Source organism: Octopus bimaculoides, chromosome 2 (assembly GCF_046866305.1).
Source record: "Octopus bimaculoides isolate indiv1 chromosome 2, ASM4686630v1, whole genome shotgun sequence".
Taxonomy (NCBI): domain Eukaryota; kingdom Metazoa; phylum Mollusca; class Cephalopoda; order Octopoda; family Octopodidae; genus Octopus; species Octopus bimaculoides.
Window position 1 is genome coordinate 165,728,417 of NC_142929.1, and position 21,889 is coordinate 165,750,305.

Genomic DNA, 21,889 nt, shown 5'->3' on the forward strand with positions numbered 1-21,889 from the left:
TTGGGGCCTGCCGCAGCCTCCTGGCTTCCCAGACCCCAGTCAAGCTGTCCAACTCATGCCAGCATGGAAAACGGACGTTAAACGATGATGATGATGATGATGATAAGTAAAATCGTCACCACCACCACTACCACCACCATCATCATCATCATCATTTAATGTCTGTTTCCCATGCTGGCATGGATTGGATGGTTTGACAGGAGCTGGCAAGCTGAAGAGCTGCCCAGGCTCCATTTGTCTGTTTTGGCCTGGTTTCTATGGCTGGATGCTCTTCCTAATGCCAAACACTTTACTGTGTGTACTGGGTGCTTTTTATATTCTACCTGCTTGAGTGCATTTTATGTAGCACCAGCATGAGTGCATTCTATGTGGTACTGGCAAAAGTGCATTTTATGTAATAAAACAAATATTTTAAGCCACTTATTAAAAAACAATACATGACTTTTACACAATAACAACACAATTGATATAATCATGATCATCATGATCATCATCGTTTAACCCATGGGTTGGACGGTTTGACTGAGAACTGGTGAGCCAGATGGCTGCACAAGGCTCCAATCTTCTCCAATCTTCTCCAATCTGCAAGTGTTAAGTTATGTCTAGAAGTATCATTAACCATTCTTTGCCTTCAAAACTCCTCATTATTTAATAGATTCTCTGATGTTATTTATTCTTATAAACATAAGTACTACTCATCTTTCACACACTTTGCCAAATCTATATAATTCCATAATAAATTTCCATCCCCCAAAAAACCTTAAACTAAGACAAAGTCAACTTTGCAGCCTCCTTCTTAAAAAATGCTAACCCCCCCCCCTTATTCTTTCTCATACACACATCTCCAGTTTCTTCCAAACTCTTCAAATCAACTACTTTACACATCACTCTTAGCATCCCCACCCTCCCCAGTCTCAAAAAGTACTTGACAATACCCCACTCCTTTGAAAACTAAATCTAATTCTACCCCTCTAACTACCTCTACTCACTCTACCCCCCTCTACCTCTACCCCTTCTACCCCTCTACTCACACCCCTGTATTGAATTTCATACTCTTCTCTTTACCATAATACCTCACCTCACCTCACTCCTCCAATACCAACTCAATTTCTTTGTCCCACTAACAACTACAGCTCATTTCTTTCAAATAATAGCCATCCCCTTTTCACTATCTCAACCTTTAACTTTATAGTATTTATACAAACTAACACAAAGGTCATCATTCACATACTAACTAAACCATCCCTCCTCTACTTCTATCACTAGCCTCTTTATTAACCCTAATCCCCAAATCTGTTTTCTCCTCCCACTACTCTCTATCTAAACACCCCACCAGCTCCTCTTTCTAATACACTTAGTTCTCCACAAAATCATTCCATCTTTGAATTCCATTCTGTCAACACCTCAAATGTAAAATTCTTCCCTGAAGACAGAGGCTGGTGTTATCCTATGATGGAATCAAGTTACAATCATTATTTTGGACCACCAAGCCCTTAGAAACAGCTGCTGAACTCGTAAAACTCCAACTCAACCCCTTTAATTTCTGATATCATTTCTATTCTGTGTAAGTCATATTTTTTTGTATATTGACATGCCTAACTTGCTTGTTCTTACATTTACTCCCCCACTCTCTCTCTCTCTATATATATATATGTGAGTGTGTGTGTGAAGGCACATGGCTTAGTGGTTAGGGTGTTGCACTCATGATTGTGAGATCGTGGTTTCAATTCCCAGATTGGGCATTGCATTGTGTTCATGAGCAAAACACTTCATTTCACATTGCTCTGTGATCATTTTGTCATCTCACTTGTGGCACATGGTGTACCTGTACAGGTAATGTCGATTTGATGGAGAGAGCGAGCTTATGTGAGTACAAACATTTGATCACTATAACCAAATCACCTGTGTGGTTGTTCAGCAAGAAATTGCTGAATCCTCATATGTCGTTTAACAATGGGAGAGTCCATTATACACACGCACACATACACACACACATATATATGCAGTTAAATATATGTCTGGTCATAGAATGACCAATGGTTCCACATACATAAAGTGTTAAGCTTCATGGACACAATTTATGGATGTGAAACCATATATATTGTGAAACCAGACATATATTTAACTGTATGAAAATACATTACCGCTCTATCCTTTAGAGTGTGTTTCTTTTTCAGATAAATGATGCACTAATGATATGTATGTATATATGCATATGTAAATATGCTTATATGTACATTGATATATAGATACACATCAATATATATATGTGTCTATATATACTCATGAATACTCATTCACATGTATATGGTCTTTATATGCATACATATGTATTTTCTTTTTGCTCTATGCCACATCATTTGTAAATGTCAACTCCAGCTTGAAAGTACAGTATGTCTTTCATTAGAGTTTCCATGGCTATTGTCTTAGACCAGGTGCTCAGTATAATACCTTTGTCACCCCTGTGAGAGCCCATTGGATTATGTTTTACTTACCCGTCCTCTGACTGGTCTTGTTTTTAGTCCAGCAGAACATCTACAGAGCCCTCCACATCAAGAAAGGCAAATGAGAAAGCCAGTTTAGTTGCCAACCACTTAACCACAAACAGGGGTCGTGGGTTACATGGTACCCATAGCAGTATTTGTTTGACCTGACCTGCAGAATATTTTTGACCTGACATATGTTTATACATATGTGTGTGTGTGTATATATATATATATATATATATATAGTAAGCACATGCACTTACAAAGTGTAAGATATAAAACAGAGAATGGGAACATATAAAACAGAGAAAGAGAAAGACAAAAGAGAGGAAGAGAGACGTAGGGAGGGAGGGAAAATGCGCTTGTTTACGAGAATATCAATATTTGATTGCATTGATGTAATAATTAATAATCCAACCCATAATTAACCAATAAAAACAGATATTGATGTAATTCAATTTGAAATATCAGAAATATCACTCCTTAAATTTTATTTTTCTAATAGCATGAGGATTTCTCTGTCATAAAAGTTATTGAACTACTTTAAAAAAAAAGTAAATAATAATAGAAGAACTAAAATTAAGTGAACAAAACAAAAGCAAACGTTGCTTGATCCGGTAGTTTCTTTGTAAACATATTTGAATTTAGAACAAAACAAATTATCTCTTTGGAGTGGCCTTTGTTTTGTAAGTAATTTTAATAAGAGATCTTTAATCTCCATGTTTTATAGGCAATTGATGGTAGCTGATCATAGCTGGATTGGAGATTGGGTGTTGTAGAATACACATAACATGGTAATGGTGGTAAGTAGAGTATAGGTAGGTTTATCACGATATGGTTGTAGGATGTTGGAATGGAGAGAATGGTAAATCATGCTGACATTGACATATGATGGAAGTAGCAAGACTAGTTGAAGCTACATATATTTGATAAAAATAGATTCTATTACCACCCTACCATGTAAAGTATGTGGCCCAGTAGTTAGAGATCTTTCGCTCACAATTGTAAGGTCATGAGTTTAATTCTTGGTGGTGCATTGGGTCTTTGAGCAAGACAATTCTTTTTTTTTCACATTGCTTCAGTTTACTCAGCTGGCAAAAATGAGTAGTGCTTGTATTTCAAAGGGCCAGCATTGTCACACTCTGTGTCACACTGAATCTCCCTGAGAACTATGTTAATAGTATGTGTGTCTTTGGAGTGCTCAGCCACTTGCATGTTAATTTCATGAGCTGGCTGTTCCATTGACCAGATCAACTAGAATCCTTGTTTTGTAACTGACTGAATGACAAGTCTAAGTTTACCAGGGAATCTATGCATAGTTGCTCAACCTATACATAGACAAACAGATACACACAAATAAATGCACACACATACATGTACACACATACAGGCACACACATATGCCTCAAACCATACCTTACTGTCTTAAACATTCATTTTCTCTTTTTTAATAGGCTTGGTCAGAGAAGAAAAAGTAGCATCCATTACTATTTTCAGGATATCTGAGACTTGTGGGTAGGAAGGATGAAGTTATCAAATCCAAGGGCCAGGTAGTACTGTTAAACCATACAACAAGTTTAAGCCATCATTCAACCAAAATCTGGAATGACCCTTCTGATGAGCTACCAACAACATCTGTCTACCAAAAGTAGTATCAAAGTGGTATCAAAAAGTTCCTGGACTAGTTATGCTTAATAAAAAATAACTTATATTCTTTTATTCTTTTATTTGTTTCAGTCATTTGACTGCGGCCAAATTGATCTTAGGACTTAGTCTTTGTAAACCTAGTATTTATTCTATTGGTATCTTTTGCTGAACTGCTAAGTTACAGGGATGTAAGCAAACCAGCATCAGTTGTCAAACGATGGTGGGGGGGACAAACACAGACACACAAACATACACACATACACACACACACACATGCACACACACACAAACACACATATATATGGCAGGCTTGTTTCAGTTTTCATCTACCAAATTCATACACAAGGCTTTGGTCAGCCTGAGGCTATAGTAGAAGACACTTGCCCTGCGCCCTTGAAATAGTCACCTAGTGCATTAATACATCAGTCCCAGCATTCCTGCTACTTTTGAAATCCGGCCTGGAAGTCATTTTCCATAAGTGAGTAGATGATCTTCTGTGACTCACTCTTGATCTTGACAACGGTATTTAAACAGCAATCATTGAGCTGCATTTTCATCTTGGGGAAGAGATGGAAGTCTGCAGGTGCTAAATCTGGTGAATATGGTGGGTGTGGAAGTGATACCATGTTGTTTTTGGCAAGAAATTCATGAGTAAGGAGAGCTCAGAGTCAGAGTGCATTGTCATTGCGATGAATCCAATTCTTTGCACTCTACAGATCCAATTACTTTCACCAAATATCCTCCCTCAAACACTCAAAGCATCATTGATTGTCCTCAGACAATCCTCATGCACAAGCTGATGAATTTTCTCCACATTTCCAGGGGTGATGCTCGTGGCAGGTCTTCCAGATTGCACATTGTCTTCCAGATTGCACATTGTCTTCCAGATTGCACATTGTCTTCCAGATTGCACATTGTCTTCCAGGGATGTTCTTCTGCTTTTGAAGTGCCCATGCCACTTGAAACATTGCATAAGACCTGTTGCCTCATCGCCATAAGTTTGCCAAAGCATGCTCAATGTCTCTGTAGCAGACTTCCCAAATTTAACACAAAATTTCATGCTGGCTCTGTGTTCCAATTGCTTGTCCATGACTACAGCATACACATGGACACAGAAACACAAATTTCATAACTTGTTAAAGTAAACACAGCGATGTCACTCAGCACACTGCCTCATGAAGGTCACTGCTAGCTCTCACTCTGCATGCAACCGTGTTCTGCTATCTATTGGTGCCCTACAAATCAAGTCCTAGAACTTTTTGACACTCCCTCCCTACCCAACTGTGGTAACAACTCAGAAACTGCATGGCTGCAAAGTGAACTTTTTAACAATATTTATTTCTTTATTGCCCACAGTGGGGCTAAACATAGAGGGGACAAACAAAGACAAACAAAGGAATTAATTCGATTACATTGACCCCAGTGTGTAACTGGTACTTAATTTATCGACCCAGAAAGGATGAAAGGCAAAGTCAACCTCGGCGGAATTTGCACTGAGAACGTAACGGCAGATGAAATAACGCTAAGCATTTCGCCCGGCGTGCTAACAATTCTGCCAGCTTGCTACCTTCCTTTTAACAATATTGCAATGCCATGTCATTGACAATGTCTAAATAAAAGACAGAATAATCAGGGCTGGAATGCTTTAATCATGGGCCTGTTCAATCAAGGTTGAGTTAGAGCTGAACAACAGCAACAATAATAACAGCAACGTCAGCAACAACAATCACAATAACAACAACAATGACATGAATGAATAAGTTTGTGAAACTGTAAGAAATAACTTCCAGTTTTTTGTTGCAGTGACAGAATAATTTTCCTCTTATTTATTTCAATAGACTCATAAGAGAACTGAAACACTTTTATGTAAGCTGACAAAATATTTGTTTATTTAAAGGTTTCTTACAATTGAAAATTTCATGGAGCAGCTCTGGCGAACTGACTAGTAGACATTCAATTTATGTATAGTTCACAATACTTTGGTACTTACTGTATAGATGAGAAAAAGCTAATTATCCAAAAGTGTTTTAGCACCATAAAATCTAAAGATAAACTCAGTAGACTATGGATGTCTGCTACAAGAAAGAGAGACAAATATAGGATCACAGTGGATAGTTTGTTCATTTTTCTAACTAAAGAAGCTGTTTAAAACCTTTTTTGTGTCTGTATCCAACCTTAAAGCTATGGTAAACCTGAAAGAATCATGAATTATCCATAAATTGAGGGTCTTCAATCTGGTCAGATTCTGTTACAGATCTTTTCTAATTAACCAATTTAGATTGTTTGATAAAATTAGTTTAGATTATTTTAGTTTATTTTATAAAATATGTTGAACCAAGAATTAATTTACTCATATCAGATTTTAAAGTGAATTTATTTCATGTACTGCGCTAAATTATCTCTCAGAATTTTACTTTGAGAGGACATTTACAAGACTGCGGAAAAAAATAAATGTGCCAGCTCATATCTCATTACTGATGCTGCACTATTTGTTAATTATAGAGTTCTCTTGCTACGGTAGCTATTTTGTTAGTTTGCAGCGGAGTTCTGTTATGAGTCAGTAGAAAGCAATGGGAAGCTGCTCCAGCATGTAATTTCAATCTGGCTTGTCATGGATGTCCGCAATAGCTTTAATTACAAGCATGTCAGTAATGGTTATTGTGCAACAGTCTATTCAACATAAAACTCATCATGCACAATCATTTATCACCCGGTGGATATCTTATTTAAATTCAAGGGATTTAATGGCGATAATTACTGCACATCTTGATTAAGGAAATCTCTAGTTTACTATGGTAATTTTTCTGGTTTTTCTTTTTTGTTTTTAGTGTCTGATAGAGTTACCCATTACTCTGTCAACAACTGTGATTGTGATGATGAAATATTTGTCATTGGCCAACAGACGTGTTGATGTGGAATAATTCTTTTAAATCTTACACTGATTAATTCAAATCATGACTGAATCAAGATAAAATGTGACCTTTAAAGTTTCCTATAGATTTCTATTCTATTTATTTTTCTTTGTTATTTTACTATTGTTATAGTTGTTGTTTTATCTCTATCTGTTTTCGTTTGATTCAAGAAGAGAAGATTAGGTCCAATGTAATAATATATTTGGACAAGAACTGAAAACCACAGTGTTCTGTCTGAATCAGTTAATCAATTAATTACTGTGCTAACAATTACCATTTCATCATCAACAACCAGCAGAAACTTCTTCCTGACTTTACTTTCAGCTTTTGTTTTCTTTTTCTTTCAGTTTAATTTTTGCCTGAGACTATTTTCTTTTTCATTGCTGTTTTTATTTTTAACTCAAAGAGAAAGAAAAAGCAAAGAAAGAAAAATTTAAGAAGTTGTTACCAAGAGAAAAATCCAATTACTAGATGCCTATTTCAGGAGAAATTGATATTTCTAACATTTGTTTTTCTTAAATAAAAAAAAAAAGGAAAAAAATATCATTAGACTTTAGAAACTTGTCAATTGTTTGAAAGTTGCAAATCAGAAACATAGAAACTTTCTAATTTAATTTTTTTTTTTTACTAATTCTTGTGACATTTACTTCTAGATTAAAATGAAGGATTCATCAGTTTTAAGTTTTGATTCTCATGGTTTTTTGATTTGAACTATAAAACAATCTGGAGATTTGATCTTAACCTCGATTTGAATCATGAGCCAATTGATAGTCTATCTAAATTTGTGAATGAAAGCTTCTTCAATTTTAAGTATTGGATCACATGTTTCCCTGAACCAGGATTGTTCTTCTTTAATGCAGTATATCTAGATTTCAGTACATGTAATCCTATTGAAGATTTTAATAATTTTAACCATTGGTCATTTGAAGATTTTACTGAATATACAACTTACTTTTCAACCATAATCCTGCACTTCAAACGTTTTTCTCCCTTGAATCAATAGAATATTTGACGTTTATGAACAATATGCACAGCTGTCCATCATGAAACAGAATCTTTCATAAGTTGGTAACTCCAAACAAATACCAAGTATATATGTTTGAGTTAAATATATTCCAGCAACTCCATGTTTCAATTAGATAAGACCCAATGATCCTATCTGTTTATAAGCCAGCCAGTCTATTTCAAAAAGAATTCCTAGGGAAAATTGGTACCTAACCCAGTTAGGTAAACCATAGTTTGTATCATTAAGTACATTACATAGAATTTCAATGACAAGACATGTAAATACATGTTGTAGCTATGAACAAAAGGCTTTGGGTTTTGTAGTCCAGTTCCCTTTATTTCTTTTAAGTCACTTTACTTTTGTGGGTTTAATATATTATTGTTGTAAGGCAGCGAGCTGGCAGAAATGTTAGCATGCTGGGCGAAATGCTTAGTGGTATTTCGTCTGTCTTTATGTTCTGAGTTCAAATTCCGCCAAGGTTGACTTTGCCTTTCATCCTTTTGGGGTCGATAAATTAAGTACCAGTTGCATACTGAGGTTGATCTCCTCACCCCCCCTACTTTCACCCCTCTTTCTATCACCCACACTCCACTTTTCTTGTAGTCTCATCATTGTTGCTGCTACTCTCAGTTCCTTCATCATTATTATCATCATCATCATCGTTGTCATCATCATCATCGTTGTCATCATCATCATCGTATCATCATCATCATCATCATCATCATCATCATCATCATCATTATCTTTGTTATCATTAATAGCTATGGTTAAGAAAGCAAAGAAAGTTCACTTTCAGTGTACACCGAAAAGGACACAGACAAAAAAAAAATAAAACAAAAAAATACAAAAACGAAGAGAAAAAAAAAACAAAACAAAACATAGCTCCTTCCCTGAATGCATTCTTGTCTTTTGCCAAATATCTTCCCATCAACTTTTTCGGACAATCTTTCTTTAATCTTATTCAGTTCTGTCAGCAGCAGCACAGATTCTGCCAAGGAAAACTCCAGTTCATTCTCAGCACAAACAAATTTTCTGGCAGAATGTAAGAAATGTGTGTAAGAAGTGCGATGTAGCATGGTAGTGATATATGAACAATAAGTACAGAAGCCACATTGCAACTGGTGAGAAGCTTTTCTGATTATGGTCTATTGGATATGCAATTTTAATGTGCAAGAACTTTTGAGTGCAAGTCGGTTGAGGAAGCGACATTGATCTATGTGTGTAAGAAATGCAATTACACCAGTAAGGATACAGAATTTTAAAAGTTATAGTATACTTAGTGACATGATTTCAGCAGAAAAAGGTATCTGTGGTTGGGATAATCAAAGGAGATGGCATGGTTGTGTGCTTAAGAAGTTCACTTTGCAACCATGTAGTTCCAGGTTAGATCTAGCTGTGGTACCCAGTGGGCAAATGTTTTTGTTATTTTTTTCTGTCACAGCCTTGGTTGATCAATATATCTGACGGAAATTTGGTTTTGACAGAAACTTAGCCTGCTATGTGAATGTATGTTATGTTGTATCATGTGTGTATGCATGTATTCATATATATACGGGCATGTGATTGTGTCATTTTGTGTGTATGTATGGTTTGTGTAAGTATGTGCGTGTGTATGCATGTGTTAATATATATATGTGTGTTTGTGTTTGTATGTGTGTATATAGGTATGCATGTATACATGTATGTGTAGATGTGGCTATGTGTGTATATACGTGTGTGATTGTGTCATTTTGTGTATATGTATGTGTGTAGCATGTATGAATATATATGTATACTTGTGTTTGTATTTGTGTATGATGGTATGTATGTATGTATACATGGATGTGTTTATGTTTGTATATACATGTATGGTTGTATCATTTTGTGTGTATGTATGGTGTGTGTAAGTATATATCTATGTATGCCTGTATGAATATATATATGTGTGTTTATATTTGTATGTGTTTATGTAGGTGTGTACATATGCCTGGATGTATCTGTGTGTATATATGTGTGTGATTGTGTTATTTTGTGGGTATGTAGTGTGTGTATGTATGTATGCATGCATGAATGTATAGGTATTTCTATTTGCATGTGTTTATGTTGGTATGTATATATGCATGTATGCATGGATGTATATATGTGTGTGATTGTGTCAGTTTGTGTATATGTATGTGTGTGTATAATTGTATGAATATACTGGTGCATTCTTTGAGATTCATTTTTATCCCTTTGAAGAATTCAAGCCAGTCACTCACAAAATGGCATGGCTCTTTTGTTTAAGTTGAAACAATTCCTGATGTTGGTGTGTATGGGAATAAGTTATAGTGTACATATACATAGGTGCAAGTATTAGATAAATTTGCACTTTTGCTATGGGTGTGTAATTCCTTATTGTGCATGTAATTCATTACTGCTTCTGTGCATGTGTGTAGTGTGTGTAGTGTGTATGTGTTCATGTGTATTCCATACACAGGTATGATTCTATGCATATGTTCAATTCAGGAAACTCAACAAGAAAATCCCTGGCGTATTTTACAAATTTCCACAGTACCATTAATTGTTAGTATTTGAAGAATGGGAATCATTTTGCTTTGTTCTTTCTTGAGAATCAGCTTGTTGTTATAGAGTCCAGCACACCTATGACAATAGGTACAATTGAGAATATATAGCCTTGATATAAGAGCTATAAAGTTTTTCATGAATTGCTGTGTCAGGCAATTGATCTCTACAATAGTGCAGGTTTTTTTGCATTCTGTGTCATAAAGCAATATGTGGTTTCGTGTATGTATGTATGTATATATGTATGTATGTATGTATGTATGTATGTATGTATATATGTATGTATATATGTATGTATGTATGTATATATGTATGTATGTATGAAACATCAGAACCATCACCTTAGAACCATCAGATGCCATGGTGGTTCTAATGTGTAGGTACAGGAGGTGGTCAAACTCTGCATAAGGAGTAGACAACCACCATGCATGCATGCATGTATGTATGCCATTATTCAGTTTTATTTCAAGATTTCTTGCTAATAGAGAAAGATTTGGTTTCTAACTTAGATTCAAGGCACCATCATTGGAATTTCAACATCATCAACAGAGTATTTTTGCATGCATGTGTATATGTGTGCAGTTTTCGAAGTCAGTGCACATGCAAATTTGTATGTTTTGTTTTATATATTCTCATGCACATATTTATATGTCTAGACATATGCATATATACTTAATGGTAAACTTCTGGAAAGTTTTACAAATTTTCGAACCATCATCCTACAGAATGTGCTACGGGCCAACTGACCAAGCATATTTGGCGGTGTCAACAATTTAAATACTGATGACTTAATCATGCAGCTGGTTGTACTGGGTTACATGTTACCAGATGTCTCTTTATGGTGCTTTCATGTGTCATTCCATCTACTGAGAGTCCTGTGGCAAAGAAAGGATGGTGCCATGTGCAGACCTACCCAATTGGAAGTGTATGATTATACAGATCTGGGCTGAATAGTTATCTGAGTTGTCATGGATGGAAAGTCAGAAATGCCATTAACAAGGAAGAAGCACAAAGAGACAACATTCACTTGAGAAGATGAAGCAATCACCATATGATGTGTATATGGGTATGTATATGTGTGTGTATGCCTGTATGTATCTTTTGCTGTTGTATATTGACAAAAAAATGTAAACATTAGTAATAAGTGGTGCTCTATGAATGAAATTCTTTGTGTTTCCATAGTTTTCTTTGAGTTACAACCATTCCCTTGTAACTCTCACAGCTAGAAAAGAAATGAATTGGTGATTGATTCACTGCAAACCTGTAACCATCCATGTCATTGCTCACACATTGTGTTATGAAACCAAAATATTAAATAAGACATGAGAAGAAATGAACAGGTAAGCTTTGAAAATGCTAAGCCTAATAGAGAATGCAGGAATGAGATAATTGGAGATGTGCTTTGTTAAGTCCAACTATGCTAGGCCAAGTCACCATTGAAAAGTAGATATTATAATAACAACAACAATGACAATGATGTTGACAGAAGTTGTGGTGGCAGCAGTGAAGGTGACAACAGTAGCAACTATGATAATTCTGCATTATTATTTTGGTTCAAACTTCTAAGCTCAATACGACCAAGTTCAAGAAAATCCATTCTTTAACCACTTCATGATGTCATATCTCCAGATCCAGTTACCCATATTGTTACCATAGAATCAGTTCCTAATCTAATTAGAATATTCTTTATATGTGCATTTATGGGAGACCATTTTATCTCTTGATTCTTTTCCCAATTCTTCTTGCCTCTTTCTTAGCCTTTCTCTGTCAAATGGAAGTTATTGCAAACAGTCACAGCATTGATAAACATATATCTATATCGCTCTATCTGCCTGTCATTATTTAACATCCATTTTTTCATATTGGCATGGGTTGCTTCCCAACCACATGGTTCCAGGTTCAGTCCCACTGTGTGGCACCTTCGGCAAGTGTCTTCTACTATAACTTCAGGCTTGTGAGTGGATTTGGTAGATGAAAACTGAAAGAATATGTTTATATTTGTGTCTGTGTTTGTTCCCCCACCATATATTACTTCTACAGCAACGAATCTTTTCTTATCTCTTCTATCATACTGTGATCTCTCAACACCTCACATAAAGCTACCTCTCACTATTTGACTCTCTCTCAGTCGAAGGAGCAAGTTAACATAGTAACCTCATGAATGCAGATACAACAAAGAACCCCCTATACAGTCTGTAAAGTGGTCAGTGTAAAAAGGAACATCCAGTTGTAGAAACCATGCAAAAATTGAGACGAAGAGGTAAAATAAGGTCCTCTGATTTGGACCATTGAACCCATGCTAGTATGGAAGACAAACATGTCATGAATATGACAGTGATGCTGATGATGATATGTTTATATTTAAAGTGTAAATATAGAAACATTGAGTTATAGAAACATTGAGTAATAAAAGTATTGAGTAATATGTAAATAATGCATCTGAAAACAAATTCAGTTTAAATAACAACTTCTAAAACATTGGATTAAAAATCCCTTAGTTGAGGTAAAAAGTGGAAAACTGATTGTAGGACTTATACCACTTATTTTTTTGTAACCCAAACAGATATGCTATGAATCACATTAAAACAACCTTTTGACCTTCAGCTATCCAAATTAGACATGTTCATCTCTAATTTGGATAGCTGAAAGCCAGAAGGTGGTTAATATGTCTGTCTGGATTATAGATGTGTGGTATGTATCCTGCAGGTAATTTCCCTCCTTTTCCTGTCCAAGGTTTTTTTTTTTTATCTCAATCTCTTCTAAGCTGTCACACACTAAAAATTTTGCATATGGTTTATGGCCAGAATAGCCAACAGTATTCTTGATGCTTTGGGATAAATATTACTTTAAATTAATTTATATTAATTATGTATCTCAATTATGTAATTACAAAGTTAATGATGTTTTTTAAGTAATGAACCAGCTATTGAAAGTAATTAAATTATGATCAGTGAAATTGATGCTTTTTGCTGTTTATTCTGAATATACGTTGCTCTTAAGAGTTGTTTTAGCTGATTATGTATACACACGCAAGCTTCTTCCACTAGATTCACTGCAATGTTATAACATGTTGGAATTTAATGACCTATTATTTATTTGAACTTTTAATTACCGTGGATGTATTTATTTTTTTTTTTTTTTTACAGTATCACTTTATATAGGTGTATACATACACATATACATAGAGGCAATTATGCAGATAAACAATTTAAATATAACAGCTTGGGTTTGATATACAATATATATATATATATATATATATATATATATATATATATATATATATGTATATATATGTATATATATATATATATATATATATATATATATATATATATATATATATATATATATATATATATATATATATGAATACATGCAAACAGAAAGAAAGCAAAGACTGCAAATTTTCAGACGATGAATATTTAAGTATAAATGTATAGATATTTATATGAATAGATCAACTTATATTGAGTACAAATGACAGAGAAAATCAAAGGGGAGGAATTAAGGTGCTATAAGTTGAACAACTGTCTTTTGGAGGCTTGGAGATTGATCATAATGTTGATAGGTGTCGTTCACCAAAATATGGAGACAGTAAAAGAAGCAAATAAACAAATTGAGCCTCCATCATCAGGGTAGAAAAAGATTTTACATTTCAGATCCTGATACAGAAAAAATATATACATGCCAGCATAGGAAATGGATGATGATCACACCATAGGAAAAGGTTGATGATCACTCACACACGCCCCCCCCCCCCCCCCCCCAGACACACACACACACACACACACACACACACACACAGAGGCACACACACAGACACGCACACAGACGCACACACAGACACACACAGACGCACACACATACGCACACACACACACACACACGCACACACACACACACGCACACACACACACAAACACACACACACACACACACACACACACGATAAAAGAATTACATCTAGCAATCAATGGACACATTGGTCCAGTCCTAGCCAAAATCAAAATATTCAGTGTCCTCATTGTGACTTCATAGCAAAGTCCGTATCCGGACTCAAATTGCATCCATGTATCCATGGTAAATAGATGCAGCTTCTTTTATTTAAAAATTATTTTAAAAATCCTCTCCTTCAACGACTCCCATGATGAAATCAATGGGAATGACCATCATATGTAATTACATTCTTTTATTCTTTAACTTGTTTCAGTAATTTTGACTGTGGCCATGCTGGAGTATGCCTTTTTAGTTGAAAAAATCGCCCCCTGGACTTATTCTTTATAAGCCTGTTACTTAATCTATCAGTCTCTTTTGCTGAACCGCTAAGTTATAGAAATGTAAACACATCAACATCAGTTGTTGAAGTGATGGTGGAGGAACAAACACAGACACATACACACAAATATATACATTCGACAGGCTTCTTTCAATTTCTGTCTACGAAATCCATTCACAAAGCTGTAGTCAGCTTGAGGCTATAGTAGAAAACACTTGCCCAAGGTGCCACACAGTTGGAACTGAACCTGGAACCATGTGGTTTGGAAGCAAGCTTCTTACCACACAGCTACGCCTGCACCTGCACACATATATATGAACTGGCACTCCATTGGCTATGATGATGAGGGTTCCAGCTGATCCAGTCAACAGAACAACCTGCTCATGATATTAACATGTAAGTAGCCGAGCACTCTAGAGACACGTGTTCCCTTAATGTAGTTCACAAAGAGATTCAGTGTAACACAGAGTGAGTAAAGACTAGCTCCTTTGAAATACAGGTACAATTCATTTTTGCTGAGTGGACTGGAGTAATGTGAAATAAAGTGTCTTGTTCAAGGACACAACGAGTGGCCAGAAATTGAACTCATGACCTTACGATTATGGGTTGAATGCCCTAACTACCAAACCATATACTTATATAAATATCATCATCATCATCATCATCGTTTAACGTCCGCTTTCCATGCTAGCATGGGTTGGACGATTTGACTGAGGACTGGTGAAACCGGATGGCAACACCAGGCTCCAGTCTGATTTGGCAGAGTTTCTACAGCTGGATGCCCTTCCTAACGCCAACCACTCAGAGAGTGTAGTGGGTGCTTTTACGTGTCACCCGCACGAAAACGGCCACGCTCGAAATGGTGTCTTTTATGTGCCACCCGCACAAGCCAGTCCAGGGGCACTGGCAACGATCTCGCTCGAAAATCCTACAGGAGCCAGTCAGGCGGTACTGGCAACGGCCACGCTCAAAATGGTGCATCTCATGTGCCACCCGCACAAGAACCAGTCCAGGGGCACTGGCAACGATCTTACTTGGCTTGCCGGGTCTTCTCACGCACAGCCCATTTCCAAAGGTCTCGGTCCGTAGTCATCGCCTCGGTGAGGCCCAATGTACGAAGGTCTTGCCTCACCACCTCAGCCCAGGTCTTCCTGGGCCTACCTCTTCCACGGGTTCCCTCAACTGTTAGGGTGTGGCACTTTTTCACGCAGCTATCCTCCTCCATTCTCACCACATGTCCATACCAGCGCAATCGTCTCTCTTGCACGCCACAACTGATGCTTCTAATGTTCAGCTTTTCTCTCAAGATACTTACACTCTGACGGGTATTCACATTGACATTACACATCCAACGGAGCATACTGGCTTCATTCCTTGCGAGCTTACGTATGTCCTCAGCAGTTACAGCCCATGTTTCACTGCCATGTAGCATGGTTGTTCGTACGCATGCGTCATACAGTCTGCCTTTTACTCTGAGTGAGAGTCCCTTTGTCGCCAGCAGGGGTAAGAGCTCTCTAAACTTTGCCCAGGCTATTCTTATTCTAGCAGCTACACTTTCAGCGCACCCACCCCCACTACTAACTTGGTCGCCCAGATAGCGGAAGCTATCGACTACCTCTAGTTTTTCACCCTGGAATGAGATAGAAGTTGTTTCCTGTTTGTTTGCAGTCTTTATTGCACCTGAACATCTGCCACAAACAAAAACTAACTTGCTAGTTAACCTGCCTTTGATGTTGCTAGTTAACCTGCCTTTGATGTTGCTATATATATATATATATATATATATATATATATATATATATATACATCAAAACCACCTAAGTTATAAACTCCTTAAACAAGTTTAACCTTTGCCTGAAATTGAATGACTCAATGAAGGGCAATAACACAGTATTATTTTATGATATAACATATAAAACAAAACCTCCATGAATCTTGAATTCTCTAAACCAGTTTAACCTTATGAGATCTGGAATCTCAATGAAGGGCAACTCTGAAATCAAAGGAAAACAAGATTATATATATATATATATGTGTGTGTGTGTGTGTGTGTGTGTATATATATATATATATATATATATATATATATATATATATATTACTCAAAGAAATTCCAACTTCATCTGATTTTCATGTTTTATGTACAATCTTATAAATAATATAATATAAGATTATATAATATAATGAAAGGATAGAATACTAAATCTCCATTCTGATTGAACTAATACTTTCATGCATTAAACCATGTGATCTTAAGGTTCATAAAGTAGAGGTGACAGTTATGTTTTAGAATTATATTATCTTATATTATATTATTATAATTTTGTAAATAAAACATGAAAATCAGACAAACTTGGAATTTCTTTGAGTAATACATTCTTCTATTCTTCGGACTCCAGTCTGATTTGGCATGGTTTCTACAGCTGGATGCCCTTCCTAACACCAACCACTCTCAGAGTGTAATGGCTGCTTTTACATGCCACTGGCATGGGTGCCATTTGCATGACACCGGTATCTGCCACAATTGCTATTTTGCTCAGCTTGATGTGTCTTCCCAAACATGACATAATGCCAAAGATCTCAGTCATTGCCTCCGTGAGGTTGAACCCTCGAAAGGAACTCAGACACTTTGCCTATGTGAGGCCCAACGCCTGAAAGGAACTCACCTCTGTGAGGCCCAACGCCTGAAAGGAACTTACCTCTGTGTGGCCCAATGCATGAGCCTAGATGAGATGCAGTTTGGTTTTGTGCTTGGTAGAAATACTGCTGATGCTCTCTTTCTAATGAAGTAATTGCAGAAGTATTTATCCAAAAGTAAATCACTGTACCTGGTATTCATTAATCTAGAGAAATCCTTCAGCAAGTTCCTTTACCCCCTGATCAGGGCTAAGTGTCTTGTCAAATTCCACTGATCCGTCTTCATCTAATTTATTTCCTTTCTTCCTTTATTTTTCTTGGACAAATGTGGTTAGTAGTAAGTGCTTACTTCAAATTCGTATGAGGGTTGTTGTTGTTGGCACTCCAGCGCTTACGATGTCGAGGGTTCCAGTTGATCTGATCAATGAAACATCCTGCTCATGAAATTAACGTGCAAGTGGCTGAGCACTCCACAGACACGTGTACCCTTAACGTAGTTCTCGGGGATATTCAGCATGACACAGTGTGACAAGGCTGGCCCTTTGAAATACAGGTACCACAGAAACAGGAAGTAAGAGTGAGAGAAAGTTGTGGTGAAAGAGTACAGCAGGGTTCGCCACCATCCCCTGCCGGAGCCTCATGAAGCTTTAGGTGTTTTCGCTCAATAAACACTCACAATGCCCGATCTGGGAATGGAAACCGCGATCCTATGACCGCGAGTCCGCTGCCCTAACCACTGGGCCATTGTGCCTCCACCCTATGAGAGTACTTACCAGCAAAACTGCAAAAGTAACCAGCATATTTCTTTTTGTAGTATTCTAAGAAGTTGATTCTGCCATGTACTGTGAAGGAAAAAAATTGCTCAGTGCATGGAACTAAATGTGTAATTGTCAACATGGTAATGAGATGGTTTTAATAGAAATCAATGAAACATTTGTAAACTAAGCAATAAATGCAATTTGTGAACTCCATTCTCCAATGTTTTTACATTACAAACACACACACACACACACACACACATTTACAGTGGACATCTCTCAGTTTCCATCTATTAGATCCACTTGTCAGGCTTTGGTCAGTAATAGTAAAAGACATTTATCCAAGATGCTGTGCAGCGGAGCTGAACACAAAATGATGCCATTGAGAAGGAGAATTTCTTAACTATGCAGCCATGCTTGCACCTGTATACATTTATGCATATATAAAGTCACTTACACACACATATGTATATATATGTATATGTTCATACATAAACATATGTATATACATATACATATGTATATACATATATATGCACATACATATTGACAATATACTTAAATTCAGACATGCATATACAAATATTTACATATATCCAGATACGTGTTTTTACAAGTATACACATATAAACAAACATTTTCGCACCCACATTCATATACACACACCTACAAAAAAAAAAAAACGAAAAAGAAAAATTCCAAATGAAATAAGAAAATTGAAAGAAGGCAAAGTTTCTAGGGAATTATTCTAACATGGAAAGTTCTCTTTCTTTCATTTTCTCCCCTCATCTTGCTCTTCATTTGGCTCTTTGTGTCTTTTATTCTGTTCTTACCCTGCTCCTTATCTGGCTCTTTCTGTCTTTTGTTCTCCTTTCACCCTACTACCCATCTGTCTCTCCCTCCCTTCTGCTCTCTCCTTACCCTGCTCCTTATCTATTCCACTCTTTCTCTTCTGTTGTCTGCTGGTTCTTAAAGATTGATTCTTGGCAACCTGGCAGACATTATCCACTTAGCACTTTGTGATTCATGAAAACATAGCACCAATCTTTGTACAAATATGTGTATGTATGTGTGACATGTTTGGTTAGACAGAGTTCTAATTAAATAAAAGCAACAGCTCCGGAATTTGGTTGTAGTTTATTACCTGAGCTGAATAATTAGTTGCTTTATTAAACTTACTCAATTACTTGGCAACTGCAATACTAATATACACACATCAACGAGTGTGTATATATATATGTGTGTGTGTGTGTTTGTATTTCGTTTGTGTGTGAATAAGTGTATTCACACACATATATATGTGCATGTAAAACTATCTATTTATTGGCTCACACATAGACATACATCATGAACATAGAAATCAAAAACATGCACACACACACATGTGCGTGCAACATACATACACACAGACATACACACATACACACACAGACACACATACATACACACACACACAAATATATTTATTATAAGTTTAGGTATGGCTATGAAGCTAAGAAGTTAGCTTTGCAATCTCATGGTCTTTGGTTCAGTCCCATCTTGGGGAAGTATTTTCTTTTATATGCTCAGGCTGACCAATGCCATATTAGGGAAATTGGTTGCTGGAAACTGTGCAGAATCCCATTATATGTATATATATATTTGATGTCAGCACCACATGACTGGCTTCCGTGCTAGTGGAGTGCTAAGAGCACCATCCGAGTGTGATTGTTGCCAGGGCCGCTGACTGTCCCCCATGCTGGTGGCATGTAAAAAGCACCATTCGAGCATGATCGTTAACAGCATCGCCTTACTGGCACCTGTGCCAGTGGTACGTGAAAAACAACAACATCATCATCATCATCATCATCATCATCATCATCATTTAATATCCTTTGTCCATATAATATAGTACAACATTTCCCAGTTATTAACATGTTGATGCACAGATGAATCATAGTTAGGGTTAGAACTCCTGACTCTGAATATCCACTTGTTTGGCCAAGTGAACTACCATGCTCATTGTTTTAACATATAAATGGCTGAGTAATCCAAGAATATGTGTTCTTTTATGCTTATTCTCAGATGGAATCAGCAAGACTGGGTGTGACAAGGATGGATCCTTGAATTCATCATAATCATTGTCATTATCATCATCATCATCATCATTGTTATTGTCATCATTGTTTAATATCATGTTCACTTCTCCATGTTTGCATGGGTTGAATAGCGGTTATTGAGGCCATTTTTACAGCCAGAAGCCCTTTCTATCGACAATCCCTATCTGGTTCCAAGCAAGTTAAGGATTTCTTCCCATGGCCAGATATGATTTTGTAGAATATTAGAAATGAATGACATTCATTTACAACACTCACATGATGCCAAAATATGAAGATACAAACATACATACACTTGCACAAACTTACATACATATATACATACATAGTTGGCAACTTAAGAAATAATTAAGATTCAGTTGAATTAGGTACTTAAGTTGAGGTACCAAGTCAATCCAGTATGGTCTGCACAACTCGAAGTTAGGTGAATAAAAAGCAAATAAGTAACAAGGATGTCCAGGTATCACTGATACCTGGACATCCTTATTACTTATCTGCTTTTTATACATACATATATATATATATATATATATATACATATATAAATAATATGTATATATGAAGTCATAAGAATTCATAAATCTTTGAGAGAACAGGAATAATTCTTGTTTGGAATTGGTTCACAAAAAGCTATTAATAATAGCTTGTAAATATTGGGTTGTAAAACCCTTTTGGATAGAAAAAGTTGAAGGCTGCTTGTGGGACTTGAACTCACATCTCTTGTAAACTTGACAGGTATTCTCTCACTGTACCAAAGCAATCCTTGAATCTTTCTATACATTTTAGAGACCTTATACTTACCAGGAAGAATTGTATATTGTTGATGTCAATAATTAAAAAACTTTTGAGAAAACATGGAATAATTCTCTTTTGGGAATCGGTTCTTGAAAAATGATAGCATGAGAATATTGGTTTCAAATTTTAGCACAAAGCCAGCAATTTTGGGGGAGGGGTAAGTGGATTACATTGACTCCAGTGTTCAACTGGTCCTTATTTTATCGACCCCAAAAGGTTGAAAAGCAAAGTGGACCTTGGTGGAATTTGAACTCTGAATGTAAAGATGGACAAAATGCCTCTAAGCATTTTGTCCGTTGTGCAAAAGATTCTGCCAACTCACTGCTTTGTAGCATGTGAATATTAGATAGAAAAATGTTGTAGGCTACTTATGGGATTTGAACCCACATCTCCTGTAGACATTGCAGTGGGCTTCTTTCAGTTTCTGTCTACTAAATCCACTCACAAGGTTTTGGTCAGCCTAGGGCTATAATAGAAAGCACTGAACCTGAAACTGTATGGTTGGGATGCAAACTTCTTAACCATTTGGTCATAGTGTACCTACCATGCAGATGTATAAGTACGCACATATGTGATCATTCAATTTGTGAGAAATATCAGTCAAATCTCCCTCAAATAAAAACCCAGTACATTGGCTAGTGTAGTCCAAGAGAGAAAAATGAAGACAGTATGATTATTACAGGTATATCTTTGACCATATCAATCAAATTTAACCTGGAGCTAAGCTACACC